The following is a 12,849-nucleotide window of genomic DNA, read 5'->3' on the forward strand; positions in this document are numbered from 1 at the left end:
GCTCGGGTGGAACGTTGTTTGCCTGCAGACATCCTCTATTTTGTAAGAGCTGCTGCTCTCTCAGCTAGCTCTTCTTTTGCTTCATGGCTGGCTGTGCTTTCGGGCCAGTGATTCTGGCCTCATAGGCTTCCCTAAGCTCAATGTTCTGCCTCAGATGCATGCTTTAAATCTGTATTGAAGTCACAAGCTCCTGTATCAGCTGCTCGGTGACTCCTTGTATAACCTCCAATTCTCTGGTCCATTGGCAGCCATCTAACTCCAATGCCAAGACTCCTAGATTCATCCTGAGGACCTCCTCTAGCTTCTCGGCTGGGAGTGCCACTGCTCTGCTCTTAGTTCCCCTTGCAAGAAAAACCTTCAGATCCTCCTCTGGAATGTGGTGCCTTGGCCTCTCAGCAGCTCCTTTTGCTGTGGTTTCCATGGCCTTTTCCTTGGGGGTTCTCCATGTCCTACTCACAGGGCTTTTTTCCATTTCATCTTCAGGTAATTTCGTCACACCTCCTTTTAAGGTCTCAGCGGTACCTCCAATGAGATTGTCTCTACATTAGCTCTATCCGGGGTCTTGGTGCCCACTCCCTCTGGTGTCTCAGCAGCATCACCGTCAAGGCACTTGGTGACCGCTTCCTCTAGGTTCTCAGTGGTACCTCCATCTGGGTCTTCTCCCCTCCCACTGGGGTCTTGGTGGTGAAACTCCCCCATGTGCTTACCAGTAACTCTCTTCTTACTTCTGCCAGGTAGATGGGAATTGGGCCTCTGTGTGGTTCATGGCTTAACTGGCTTCTCTGGGCACTTTCTAGGCTCACTGTACACTTCTCACGGTGAACTGTGCCTGCGCTTCTGAGTAGCTTCTCAGGACTTTCTGTGGCCCCAACTGGGCTGCCGGAGATACCCCACTCTGGCCCACACTGCCCGCTAGCTCCTTTCACAGGGCCTTTCACTGGGTTCTCTTGTGTTTGTAGGCCAGGCTCAACCCCAGTTCCAGCACACCGTTGTACTTCCTGTTGCTCCTTGGGTTCTATCATTGACCAGTTGAGGGACTTCCCAGCTGCTTCTTTTGGTTCCAGCCCTCCGGATCCTCCTTCAGCACCTCTCAATTCAGGCTCTTGCCACAGCTTGGTCAGCTCAATGGTCATCTCTGCCAGCATCTCATCTATCTCCTCTAGGAGCTGTTGAGACTCCCTGTTCAGCCACTCTAGACATTCACTCTCATGTCTGGCCTGGGTTCTTGGGAGTGGGTTCTCTGGCTCCCTTGCTTTGGCCGACCTCCCCAGCTGTCAAACCTGTAACTCCAGGTTTTCCCTCTCACCCAGCTTCTAGGAATGGGGCATTCCCACAACACAGAAATACATTGTATTTTTTTCTTCCAGCCTTCTGGCTGTTTTACCCCTTTCACCTATACTACAGTCCATTCGCTGCTCCACTTCAGGTTTTCTTGTGGTTGCACTAGGTACTTTCTCCCTTTCTTCAAGCCTGGACTTCTTGCTGAAGGCTGGCTCCTGTGCCCCCCACCAGCAGCTTCACTCTCTGCTGTGCCATTGCTGGCTCCTCTTTCTTCTTTCCTTTTTTTTTCCCAACCAGGCTTTACTGGGATACTGCCTAGGCTTCCAGCAGCTGCTCTTTTTAGCAGTTTCTCTTCTGCTGTGGGCCTCTCCCCACTCTAGCCCAAAGCATGACAGTTTCCTCCTGTTTTTCCTCTCTGTTTTTTTTCCTCTCTCTCAATGCCCCCCCCCCCCCCCCCCCATGCAAAAGAAATCCTGCTTGCCCTGCTCTTACTAAGTTTTATTGCACCCCTGTTGCAAGACAGGGCTAGTCCCTTTAGTCTCAATAACAACAACAACAACAAACTTGCTTCCCTAATGGGCCCCTCAGACCTCTCTCTGGGTTCAAAGCAGATTTATGTTTGTTTTTTTTCCACAGTGCTAGCACTGCTGCTTGGCTTGTGTGCTCTGCAAATTAGCAGGTCTTCTATTTGGCCTCAATGCTCTGCGAGCCACGACCTGCACCTGCTTCTAGTAGGCAGTTCAATTAACTAAACTTTTGCTCTTTCAAACAAACTTTTCCTCTTTTTTTTCTCTCTCTCTCTTCTGGGCTTTGATGCACTCCTCAGCCAGGCTTGCCTTTCACCACTGGCAATCTGTGTGTTCCCACCAACTTTCTTCCAGACTTGTTTCTCTTCACATCAAAAACTTTTCCTTTTCACTTTGTATGTCCCCAGAGCTATCCAGCTGCTCCAGCTGCCTTCTGCAGTGTCTCACTAGCCATACCCTCCCTCAGCAGTGCTGCCCAAAACTTTATCTTACCTCAGTCTTTTCTTCATATGTGGCACTTGAGCGGTCAAGGACTTGAGTACAGCCAGAGGAACCACACTCAGACTCTGGCTGTGTCTTCAATAACTTTATTTACAGTGCCACATAAACACAACATCAGAATGGCAAACACTTAGACTATTCTCCATTCTCAGTAACTCAAATAACTAGGCACTTCCCAGAAGTCTGTTTACATTCACAGTATTTCTCTCCTGCTCCCAGATCCATGGGGCCCATCTCTTCCCTGCTGGTCTCAGCATCTTATCCCCTCATTTGGGCACACCCTCCAAGCACCTCCCACCCAGCAGTGCCCCGCCCATAGAACCACCCCTGCTCTGGTCCAGGCTTCTGAGCTCCTCCTGCCCAGCAGGGTCCCACCCACAGGGTATTCTCCCTCTAGGAGTTTTACAGGGAACCAGGCATCTAGCCTGGTCTTACATATGTTCAAAGGGGAACACTAGGGGCACTCTCTCGCATACTTACACACGTAAAGTGCATTTATACATGCAAAACCCAGTTTTAAGAGTGTAAACCCTTTAGAAACTTATCCATCAAACTTAGGGTAATAACATGCACATGTTACAATTATTTTGTGCGTACAATAAAGTGCATATTTTTATATTATTTAAACCTTTTTTTTTTTTTTATAAAAGTTTGTCAACAAACATGTCAGCTGTACATTTGATCTTTATGCACAGCTAACATTGTATAAATATCAATAATACATTTCTTTGTATAATTTATTTTCATCCCAACCCATTATATCCACTTTTAGCCATAACCCGCTCACAAATTCTTACTAAAGGTCAAAACCCAACTACCTCCCTTCTTACCTCCCTCCATCCCATCCCAAAACATAACCTATTATACAACTAAGTAGGTGGAAGTGTTCCATATTTCCCTTTATTATGCATCTATTCATTGTATAAATACATGACACAGAAAAAATTCACCACTTCACGCCTTGCTCTGGGAGAAAGATTCTGAATATACAGTAGGCTTCCAAAACCTCATGAAATGTTTTTTTGTCCTGGTGATTCCCTACATGCAGTACCTCTTTCTCTAACTGCCACAACCCATGTAAAGTATTTCTCTTTTGCCAATATGAAGGCAAGCACTCTTCATTCCAAGTCAGCAGAATCCCTTTCTTACCAATCAGGAATGCCTTCCTCAACTAATCGCCTTCAATTTTTCCACTCTAATTTATTTATTTATTTATTATTTTTATTATACCGAGTTTCATGATAGGAATCACATCAACCCGGTTTACAATTAACAATGTGAGTAAAGGCAGAGAGTAACATAGTAAAACATTTCCCAATTCAACGTCACATATAGAATGAAACTTAACAGATATAATAACAATATTTAGGATGTGAGAAAGTTACAAAAAACAAGGAAAAAAAAGATGATTCTCTCAGGGGTGAGCTTAACCTCTTTTGAAAATATTTGCCCCAGAAAAGCTCCGATCTTTCCCCAGTAAGACTAAACCTTTGGATATAACCAAAACTGATGTCCCAGAGTACCCTCTCTATTTTATTCTTTTCACATACATCTGACTGAGTTATTTTTTATTTATATGCTCAATCCTGAGATATGTAAGCTCTCTTCAAGCCTCGTATTGCATTTCCCTTAGAGACACATACTCAAGAATATTTGTAAAACAAGTTGCCAACTTCTTGTAGTCAGCTTTTATTCTATTTCACTATTCCACTTATCTAATAACCCTTTGTAGTCATTGCACAACTCCTATTGAGTATCTGTTTATTTTGATGTAGAACTGAAACCAACATAGTCTCCAACTGCTCGATTTAAAAGAATGGCTGTGTAATGCTTTAGCTGCAGATGTGCATAAAACTCCTTCTGGTCTATATTGTAAATTTGTCAGATTTCTTGGACGAAATACACCCTTATTACACATGAGATATTTCCTGAATTTCTTTCCTAGCCCAGACTTGAAAGAATGTTGCCTGATACCCAGGAATGAAATTGGCATTTCCACATATGAGGAACGAGACAGATTCTGTATTACTCTGATTCAAGTTTGAACAGAGGGTCCACTACACCAACCACAAGGGCCAATTAATACACTAGTCCTTAAATATACTGGCAGGACCTCCATCCTTGCATGTAAGATGTATTGCAAATGCAAAGGATGGATTAGACTTTTCTCAAATTCAAGAAATGTGAGGTCATTGGTGTCATTCAGCCAGTCCCTAAGGTATCTCAGACCACAAGCCTGGTTATAGACTATTAACTCAAGTAATTCTAGCCCACTTCCTGCCAATTATCCTACAATAAATGTGTATACAGTATTTATATAAAATAGGTATAGAAACTATGCAGATCCCTGCATTAAAAAAGTGTACATACCGGAATATATGTGCATACATTTGGGGCTGAATTATGCAGTATTTTATAAACTACAGTTTCTACTGCACAGTTTATAAAATACAGCCGTAACTTTAGGTGTTCCTACTTTTGCATGTATCTCCTGACTTATGCACATTATTGAACATACCATCATAATGCTTTGGCATTCCATTATGAATGAAAGAAGGGGCTAATCTTAAAGTCAGATACTTAGCTGAATACAATTTAAAACATCATTTTACTATCCCTTTCTCATTCTGTTCAATGCATTTAGGGGTCACTTGTCCCTGGGCAGTATAATTTGCCAAGAGTGAATTGTGGCTGAATATAGTGTTTTCATAGATATCTATTGTCATAAAAGGGCATGATTGCCTGCTATTTGATATGCTATTGAACTCTCAAAATGACATTTGCAAGGACCTGACAAAAGACATTGCACCTTTTACTAGCTCTGGCACTTGGGCTGACTCGATTCCTGTTCTAACAGACGGAGGTCGATATGGTGATATTTGTCAACATTATTATAAATGGCCACTTCGACCATCAACTTGTTTAACCGTCATTCCATGTGACTCTGTGTTGCGCTTTTCTTTTTCTCACTCTTCCTGTGATATTTCTTTGTGTCTTATCAATGCACAATCCATCAAAAGGAAAATTGATGCAATCATTGATTTATTACAATCTAAAGAGCCTGATGTTCTTTGCATTACAGAATCCTGATTATTAGACACAGATGCAATGATCACTTGTGCACTTTCTCTTCCTTCCAATTCATTTGTTTTGTAGCCTCATACTCTTAAGCATAGTAGACGGTTATTAATCATCTTTACATTTGTTTTTGGACTACCCCTTTCCACTTTCAAGCCTGCTGCTTACCTTGAACTGCAGTCACGAATCCACTATGGGGTATGTGCCTTGTCTATGCTCCACCTGGTTTTCTATCTGCTTGTCTGCCTTTTTCAAGATGATAGTTTCCTGCCAATTTAACTTAGACAGCCTCATTATTTTGGGTAATTTAAATATTAATGTTGACCAAATCCCTCTCTCTGCCAATTGCAAGGACTTCTTGGAAATCATGTCCTCTTTGGGTTGGGAACAATTGATTAGTGTTCCAAGCAAACTCTTGACTTAATTTTTTCCAGTCATAAAAACACTGTGAGTAAACATGATCCACCTAGTACAACTGATGTGCTTTGGTTTGATCATTTTTTGATGAGATCTTTTCTAGTGGTACTAATTAACATGGTGCTGGCAACCTTTGCTGCTCGCCCTCACCCCAAAAGTTGCCATGTGACTAATTAACCTGGTGCCAGCAGTCTCTGCTGCTTGCCCTTACCCTAAAAGTGGCCATGTAAACCTTAACATTCGTTGCACTAAATGGCTTCCCAAGTTAACTGTTGATGTCACTAATGAGTCTTCATCTCATAAATCTAATTTTTCCATATAGCATGATTCTTTGATACAGGCCTTAGATGATATTGCCCCCCTCAGTTGTAGCGCTTCTTGGGGACTATAATTTGCACCCTGGTTTTCTGCTGAAACTCAGAAAGCAAAAGTATTGCAGTGATGAGCTATGCTAGAGGAAGTTTTTGATGACAACAAAATGTGTTATGATGTTTGTCTCAATAAGTATCTTACCATTTTGAGAGTCTAAAGAAATAATATTTTTCTCAGTGCATTAATTCTGCAATCAGTTGCCCAAATGAACTATTTTGGATAGTTAGATCACTGGTCTGCAATTCTTCCTTTGACTCCTCTATCAGTTCTGCTATAACCTGTGCTGAATTTACTACCAGTTTTAAAGTTGAAATTGATTCCAAAATATGAGAGTGTAGCGCTAAGGTAGGTCAGGCTCCTTAATGATAAAACCCAAAGTTGGATTTACATAAATTGGATTTATTCTAAAGCTGAACTTTCACTGTTTTTTGAATGACTGAGTTGATCTTCTTTATTATTAAGGATTCTGACCTACCTTAGCGCTACACTCTCATATTTTGCAACTAATCCCTGTGTGTACCGCTGAACCTCTCCACTACGTATTTGCTAAGTTAAAATCAATAAATACAAAAATCTCACATAATACGCTTGAAATTATTTCCTGTCTAACCCAGTGCATAATGAAGGTCATTTAAACTCTATAAACTTGAGTTTATCAGTTATCCCAATGTATATTTTGTGAGAATTTTGTATTTGTTACTTTTTTTATTCTTTCACATTTTGGTTTTGGTGTACAAGTTAAAATTAATAACATCTGTGGCAATTTTCTAGTGAAAGTTATTTTTTATACATTTCCAGTTGATATGGATTTGGCCAGCTGGTGTTCTTTTGATTTGGTTTCATCTGAGGAGATCTGTCAACTTATTGCCTCTTTAAATAACTCTGTGTTCCCTATCGCTATTATGAAAGTTCTTTGCTCCGATATCTCTGAATATTTATCTAGGATTATCAATGCTTCTCTCTTGGATTATGCCTTGCCTGGTTTTCTTAAACAAGCTGCTGTTTACTCTTTAATTAAAAGAAACCATACTTATATCTGGCAATTCCTGGTAATTATCGTTAAATTATCAGCTTTGCCTTTTGTAACAAAATTGATTGAGAAGGTAGTTTTGATCCAACTACATGATTTTTTGTATCCCAGTCATATCCTATACCATTTTCAATTTAGTTTTTGTGCCAGACATAGTACTGAGACTCTGTTGATTTCAAGTTTGGACATTTTTCAAATGGTTTTGATGTTGGTATAAAATACATTTTTGTCTTTGTTGACATTACAGCCACTTTTGACACTATTGATCATTGTATCTTGCTTGTTTTTTGTTTATTAACAACCTGCTTATCAGTTGATGGGGTAATTTTGAAGCTTTCTGCTCTGTCTGCTCTTTACTTAAAAGCACCTGGGCTACTTTAGTATTTATTGCAACTTCTCTATTGGGATGCTGTAACTTCACTGTTTTGTTAGATTTCTTCAAAGATACATCATTCCAAACCATGTGCTTCTGAGTGACTGTCAGCTTTCCCCCATCATCTAGTTTAAAAGCTGCTCTATCACCTTTTTAAAGGTTACTGCTAGCAGTATTTTCAACAACTGATTCGGAAGAATAATCTTATCTGAGATTCTCTGAATCAGAATTTGAAAAGCTTGAAGCTGAAGAAAATTTGGGAGAAATAGTCAATAGCAACTTAGCATCCAAGTGCAGTGATAAGGGAGAGTGATGATACTGATGGTAAAGAGGAAGAGCAGTCAGAGAATTCAGACAGTGCGAGTTATGCCCCTGGTATTTTTCCTCAGGATCCAATTTAAACCTGAAGTCCAGCATCAGTCCCCGAAGGATGAAGAGGAGCCATTTCTGATCTGTTTTTCTCAATGTATTCACTGTAGTAAGGCTATCAGTCAAGGCAAGCAAGTGGAATATCTAACAAACACTGGTATGCACTATACAGCATCACCTGCAAAAGCAGCACCCACTATCATTTGCATCAGGAGACAGTGTGGCAGTACTAGCCTGGGGACACCTTCTGCCAGTCAAAGTAAAAGCCAGAAGAAAGGGGTTGAAAAGGTGAAGATTTTTCCTGAAGTTGATCTCATGGCCCCTTCCAGCAGTCAAGTGGTAGCACAGCAGCCCCCTGCCATGTGTCTGGATCAGCAACCCTCATAGGAAAAAATGGGGTAGTGTTCCATAGCACTGTCCCAGGGCAAGAGGCAGGCAGCATTTAAAATAGTAATGAGGAGCATCCAGGAAATGATTGTGTAACATACCTCTAGGAACTAGGGCAGAGAAATGTTGAATCATCATTGTGACATGAAAAGACTGACAATAGAGTGCTGTCTCTTTAAGAGCTGAGGGGGGGGAAAGGAGATTCAAAATTTGATTGTATTGAGTGTGTGCGAACAGATCACTGCTCAGCTTGAACAGAGTTCCTGCCCTGCTCTGAACTAATAAATATTATCTGTGCTGATTAAGGTGAGCAGCCCTCTATAATTGTATTCATGTGTAATGTATTTATGTTAGTTAACATTGTTTTGAGATGTATTGAAGTTGTTTTTTACTTTACCTAAAGAGATGTATAAAAATTTGATTGTATTGAGCGTGTGCGAACAGATCACTGCTCAGCTTGAACAGAGTTCCTGCCCTGCTCTGAACTAATAAATATTATCTGTGCTGATTAAGGTTCTCTTTTCTGGAACCCTGCTGTGGACGACTTGGGAGTAGTTGAACTGTGCCCTGTCAGGATTTGAAGCTCTTCTTTTGGATAGAGGCTGCTGTATTGTGGATTTGGCAGTTGAAGCAGCAGTACTGACGCCCTCTTCAGCTCTAAATTCAAATGGACACACTGTAGGATACAATCTGGGACTTTGCTTGTTCAGAGACTGCTTAAGGTCGGGTGCTATATCACATGCTGATTCTGGTTGAAATACTTAACATGAGTTTATGACAAAGTTGAGTTTTCTCTTGCACTATATACATGTGTTTATATGATAAATGCAGATGCTTAGGAAGTGAACAGATTTATTTCAGTCATTCATTCCAGTAAAGATAAAACTGTTACTCACTAAAGAGCGTGTGGATTCATTTCTGATACTGGGTTGGGAATCAAAGTGCAGGTTTCAGACACAAGGAGTCATAAAGAAAATTGAACTTTAAGGGTTACAACAAATTCTGGCGCCCAACGTGGGGCAGTGTTTTTTTTTTTCTCTTCTCTCTGTCTGACCTGCTACTGAGCGACCCAGCATCATTAGTGAAGTGAGCACAGTATTCTCTTTGTTTCTTTCTCATACAAAATGGAGTATTGCAAGTACTATGATTGTATTCCTGATAGATCTGTTATTCTGAGTTCTGTAAATCCTGAAATATCTTTAGCAAGTGTAGAAGATGCCTTAAGCCCAGCAGGTGTAGTTACAAAATTGAAACGTTTAAGAACTGAGTCATCTGATCAAGTTTTGTGTGAGTTTGAAGAACCGCTTTCTATAATTATTTTAGAAAGAATGAGCTTAAAAGGGGAACTGGACAGTCAGTGGATAATTTTACCTGTCTTAGATGAGACAGTATCAGAACAGGATGTTGAGTCAATGTCCCCTGAAGCATGCACTGACCCACTAGTAGTGACATACTTTTAGATATGACAGATCGACTTCAAGAAGAATTAGCATATATAGCTGACAGTCATAAAATCAATATTCAAGATCTGAGAAAAAGAACATCTGCTCTCATGATTGAGAGTTTGGGGTCACAAGAAAAAGAAACACGAGATATAGATCAATCACCCCAGAGTATATTGCAGACTCCAGTTAAAAGCCGAAAAAGAGTCCCCAAGTGCTTGGATGCTATGCTAACCCAAAATCCTGTGGCAGTCAATTCTTCTCAATATTCCATTCCACCAATTTCTATTCCTGCGGATGTTTCAAAGGTTATAGTGGAGCATGTGATCAAAACTCCTAAGGAAAAGGGCGCAGAGTTGAATCATACGTACTACAAAATTAAAGTCTTCTCTGGAAATGTCCCTAAACCTAGTAATGAAGGAGACTATGAAACTTGGCATATTCAAATTAAGCAATTACTGCAGGATCCAGATCTCACTGCAGGTGCAAAAAAAAGGAAATTAATTGAAAGTCTCCTTCCTCCAGCTTTAAATATTGTCTCTTACATAGATAAAAGCGCCACAGCAGAGCAGTGTTTAGAGGAACTGGAGAAGGCATATGGCAGTGTAACTAATGGAGAGGAATTATTTTTTCAATTTATTGAAACTTTCCAGAATGGCAAAGAAAAATCTTCAGACTATTTGAGAAGGCTTCAGGTCCTGTTACAGAAAGTCGTGGAGCGGGGAATTTTCTTTGGGCTCGCCCCAGACAGGCAGTTACTACAACAGTTTGTACGTGGGTGCTGGGAGGAGACCCTGATTACCAGACTGCAATTGAGGGACTTATTAGAGAGCCAGTCGAAGAAACTGCCACAGTACTCGGAGCTGCTATTTAAAATCAGAACGATTGAGGAAGAAAGAAACATGAAAGAATCTAGGAGGATACGTCAATTGGGAGTTACCCAGATTAAACCTGTAAGCAGTAGGGATGTGAATCGTTTTAGGACGATTAAAATTATCGTCCGATAATTTTAATATCGTCTTAAACCGTTATGGAACACAATACAATACAGATTCTAACGATTTATCGTTATAAATCGTTAGAATCGTGAGCCGGCACACTAAAACCCCCTAAAACCCACCCCCGACCCTTTAAATTAAATCCCCCACCCTCCCGAACCCCCCCCAAATAACTTAAATAACCTGCGGGTCCAGCGGCGGTCCGGATCGGCAGCGGTCCGGAACGGGCTCCTGCTCCTGCATCTTGTCGTCTTCGGCCGGCGCCATTTTCCAAAATGGCGCCGAAAAATGGCGGCGGCCATAGACGAAAAAGATTGGACTGCAGGAGGTCCTTCCGGACCCCCGCTGGACTTTTGGCAAGTCTCGTGGGGGTCAGGAGGCCCCCCACAAGCTGGCCAAAAGTTCCTGGAGGTCCAGCAGGGGTCAGGGAGCGATTTCCCGCCGCGAATCGTTTTCGTACGGAAAATGGCGCCGGCAGGAGATCGACTGCAGGAGGTCGTTCAGCGAGGGTTCCGGCGCCTCGCTGAACGACCTCCTGCAGTCGATCTCCTGCCGGCGCCATTTTCCGTACGAAAACGATTCGCGGCGGGAAATCGCTCCCTGACCCCCGCTGGACCTCCAGGAACTTTTGGCCAGCTTGTGGGGGGCCTCCTGACCCCCACGAGACTTGCCAAAAGTCCAGCGGGGGTCCGGAAGGACCTCCTGCCGTCCAATCTTTTTCGTCTATGGCCGCCGCCATTTTTCGGCGCCATTTTGGAAAATGGCGCCGGCCGAAGACGACAAGATGCAGGAGCAGGAGCCCGTTCCGGACCGCTGCCGTTCCGGACCGCCGCTGGACCCGCAGGTTATTTAAGTTATTTGGGGGTGGGGGATTTAATTTAAAGGGTCGGGGGTGGGTTTTAGGGGGTTTTAATGTGCCGGTTTTTCGATTTTTCGATTTTTCGATTTTTTAACGATTTTTCACGATTTTTCACGATATTTTACCCCCCCAAACGGCAACAATACGATTCCCTCCCCCTCCCAGCCGAAATCGATCGTTAAGACGATCGAGGACACGATTCACATCCCTAGTAAGCAGGACTTACCTAGCAAATGACATAAGCATTGCTCAACATATGACACCAGAGGCAAGTGAGTTTAAGGTGGGATCTGAGTTGGGAACATTTTCAGGAGAAGATAATGTTTTGCTCGCCCCATTGATCACTCATTGTAGAGCTGCCAATTCAGAAATAGTAAATAGCCCTGTTGCAAACAGCATGATGCGAAGAAACTCTTGGGTAGAGAAGATGCCTCAAAAAGGGAGGCATCATCCCAAGATACTTTCATTTTGCTATAACTGTGGAGAGAATGGACACATGATGGGAGAATGCATCAATTCTGTAAATGCTGCTCTAGTCCAACAGAAATTGCGGGAAAAATTTGAAAAAAAAAAATACCCAGCATTAGGCAGGTTTCAAATACTCCTTTAAACTAAAAAGGTGCTTTTGCGAGGGGCAGACAAAGGCACCAAATACAATTCAGATAAGTCCCAAAAGAAAAATATCCAGTGATCATATCCCACCATGTCCTCTACCAGATGATGTTTTGAAACGCCTCGTGGGAAAGGTTTGTTCTGCAACCGCTTATTTGGATGGTGTGCAGTGCCCTTGCTTAGTGGACACTGGCTCTCAAGTGACGTGCATAACACAAACCTTCTATGAAGACTATTTATCACATCGGAAGCTATACCCGCTAGAAGACTTACTTTGTGTTACGGGTGCAGGAGGTCAACCTGTTCCTTATCTGGGGTATATTGAAGTTGAAGTACAGTTTCCCAAGGAGGCCTGTGGAAGTGGGAACAAATATTCTGTCCTTGCTCTAGTCTGTCCCGATCAAAAGAACAAACCCCTGCCTTTAATAGTGGGAACAAATATTCTCAGACATCTAATACATGACTGTAAAGAACTGGCTGGCCCAAATTACCTTAAGGAGTTAGCCATGGACAAAAATTGGGTAACTACATATCAGACCTATGTTTCTCATCAAAGTTCCAATCAAAGAGTTACTAGGCCAATGATGGCTAGATTGACCAGCA

Source organism: Rhinatrema bivittatum, chromosome 2 (genome assembly GCF_901001135.1).
Source record: "Rhinatrema bivittatum chromosome 2, aRhiBiv1.1, whole genome shotgun sequence".
NCBI classification, from domain to species: domain Eukaryota; kingdom Metazoa; phylum Chordata; class Amphibia; order Gymnophiona; family Rhinatrematidae; genus Rhinatrema; species Rhinatrema bivittatum.